Here is a 3,303-nt window from a genome sequence, read left to right as displayed (position 1 = left end):
AGCACTAAATAATCTTGTGTTATCATCTTCCATTTATGGTAGGGTTTTTTACTTCTTTGGTGTGAAAGGCTTTTTGTGATAACTTTGAGAGTACTGACCAAAGTTACTTAGTTTTGTGGCTTCTATTAATACAAAATCTCTCTCTGCAGTTAGCAATAACCTGCATGTCAGAAATTACGATCCTGAACCTTCGGTTGTTAGTAAAGACTTTAGCGTGTGAGACGTGGTAATGAGTACTTAAGGAAAAAATAATTGCTATTTCATTAATTTTATGTATAAAAAGGAGCAGGAACTGGCTTGAATCTAGAGATCTTGGTCATCTCTTTTCCTAATATTACTTGTTGTTGTCGTTTCATTATTTAAATAGGGGGCAAGGGGGAAAAAATTAATATGATTTTACTTATATCACATCAGTTGTCTACATCTCATGATCTTTATTAGTTTTGTTTTGAAAAAAAATCTGTTAAAGTTAATCAGTAGATTTGACTCATTGCATTTTTGTTCTTTATGTCAGAATAAGTAATATCTTAGATGAGCTCTACTCTGAGGAGTGTGGAAGATGGTAACCTCTCAAATAATGGGCTACTAAACCATTTAAGCTGCTTGGTGGATAGTAATATATATAAATGTTAAATATATATATTTAACATTTCTACYGTGGGGAAAATATGATACATTCTGGAAGGCTACATTTTGACCTTTTTGATAGCAAACCTGCAGTAATTTAGATTATCACTTAATGGGACTGAAAAATGGATAAAACTACTCAACAAAACTTGGAGTTTTAGCTCCTGCTTCATCTTTTTTGTTTATGCATAAAACAAATTCTGTAAACAAATTACAGGAGTAGTGGAAGAAGAGGAATAGAGAAAATCATACATCCTAGAGACATCCCGTAAGTTTCCTCCATCATGGAGGAACGAAATGAGTGTGCTGATTATATCACCTCGGTAGTGTCAAATAATAGGATGTAAAGGGAAAGGGAGGGAGAAGGAAATCAGGATACTATTCATGTATAGTGAGTGGAATAAATACATGCTAATAGTTGAACAGGATTTAGCAAAACTTGTTGATATGGATAAAGTATGACTGTAGATTGACTCCTTAGCCTGGTTTCTGAAGGAGGGAAGAAAAAAAAAAGCTTATGTAATTTCACTGTCTATTTATTTGTCATGCATTTTAACTCACTGACAAATGTATTTCAAGCTGGCCAGATGGGTGGTGATCTCAGTGATCTTAAAATAATCTCACACAATCTTCAACCAAAAGGACCCCTTCTCCCTTTTTAGGCACTTGTCTTTGCCCCCTCGTTTAGTAGAGGTGCAGTAGGTGCTTGTCCATGGCCTCAAGCAGCAGTCAGCTGGTGGGGGACACCCACCACGGTTAAAATGCTGGGATGGAGGAAAGCTGGCAGATGCAATAGCAGGCACAGAAGGCTCCCTTTCTATTTACGGCTGCCTGTCTGGCCTGTGGTGGCAGAGAAGAAGGAGTGACTGCTCATGCAGACCTGCAAGGGAGGCTAATGAACAATCCTATGGCAGAAGAGGACTTCTTCAAGACCATTAACAGACCATTACACTGAAGCTGGACCCTTTTAGAGGCAGACAATAACAAAAGACAAAAAATTCATGGCTTGGGACTGAACRGGAGGGAAGAGCAGCGCTGGAAGAGGTTGCCCACCGAGGTCATGTAATCATCCTCCTTGAAGGGTATCAGGACTCAGTTGGACAGAGTCATGGCTGGCTTCGTCTGTTGGTGTTGATAATCCCTTTCTAACAGGAGGTGGGACAGCAGTTTATCGAAGCCAATACTTCTTTCTTTCTGTGAAGTGTCAGAAATGCCAAGGGATCCGGAGCTGTTGTTGTGAAAAGAGATGTAATGATTTGAAGTCATTTGGTGCCTATAACAAATGAGAACGAGTCTTCATGCAGCAGAATGTGGTTTAGAGACCACTTGGTTTCTTAGTATCATTTCAAACTCTTGGATTTCACAGATGACCTGTTAAAAAAAAAAGTGTTTTTTTGATCATATAAAATAGTTGTAAATTGCTTCCAAAAGGACAGTTAATCTGTTGGGATCAATAGTATTCTGTACAGGAATGTATTTTTAGCTTTAGGAAACTAGGCTTTGCAAATGCATCATGTCACTGTTACCACTTAAGATGAAATAAAGTTCTGTATTTTTAGACTTGGAACTATAATTTCAAGTTGATTTTTTTTTTTTTTTGGATTGGTGATGCAGGTATTTGCAGCAAATGTACAGTTTCAAAGTGTAAAAGTTTTGTCCACACAGTCTTCACTACATTCCTTCTTTTCTTTCAGTGCAGATTAGATAAGGATCAAAAGAGTGGCCTGTTTGATGAGTACTCGCTGGACTGTGTGAAACTCATGAAAACACATGTAATCCCAGGCCTGGCTGCCTTTGGCAGTGCTACCTCTYAGTCTCACAGCCTAAGCAAAAGCAGCATTTTGACTCCACTGCATAATGGTCAATAGCTGTATTTTTTTTGTATACTTTTATCTTTGAAGACTAAGGAGATAGTTTGAAAATACATTTATCAACTTCCTTTTGCCCTCTTTCACGTTTTGGAGCTGTCTTCACACTGCTGTGTGCATGTCCTTAKGCTCTTGTAATGAAATTCTTAATGTCCTGCTTTTTTTTTTTTTTTTTAACTCCTGCTTATATCTCTGCAAAAAAACTCTTTGTGCACATGAAATGAATGTGTATGAGCAAGTACAATATGAAAGCAATAAAAAGAGGTTTTCACTGCTTCTTCAAAAGCCAGAACAAAATACAGAACTCCTAATCAGTTTATCAGCCTTCTTGTTTCATCTCATCACAATTCATGGAAGCTATTTACCACTGYAGAACTCATTAGTGCTTATGCAAATGCTATGTTAAACCCCTTCTGTAATAATCTAATTTTTATTATCTAGGCAGTTACATTGCTTGGCGTTTTCTGAAGCCCTTAATAGCTGAGGAGTAAAGAATGTCTTAAATATTCATTTTAGGATATGCCTGAGCTGTCAAGATGTAGTCAAACCTTTTCTAATTACCACTGAACTAGTTAGCTTGGTTGATAATAGTAGCACAGCTTGATGCAGAACAAATGCTATGATTATGTGGCTGTCAGAACAGGAATGGAGGAGAGTTACGGGCGTTGAAGGAACAGATGAGAGATGTTGCAGGAACCATGTGAAGGCCCATGCAGCATCAGCGTGGCAGATCTAGTTACCCATGTGGACTATGTGGTGTAATGCATGTGCACTGGCCAAGTGTGATACATAATGTATCAACAGAATT

Source organism: Nothoprocta perdicaria, unplaced genomic scaffold, assembly GCF_003342845.1.
Source record: "Nothoprocta perdicaria isolate Ctin4 unplaced genomic scaffold, notPer1 scaffold_109, whole genome shotgun sequence".
NCBI classification, from domain to species: Eukaryota; Metazoa; Chordata; class Aves; order Tinamiformes; family Tinamidae; genus Nothoprocta; species Nothoprocta perdicaria.
Note: the sequence above shows the minus strand (reverse complement) of the source record.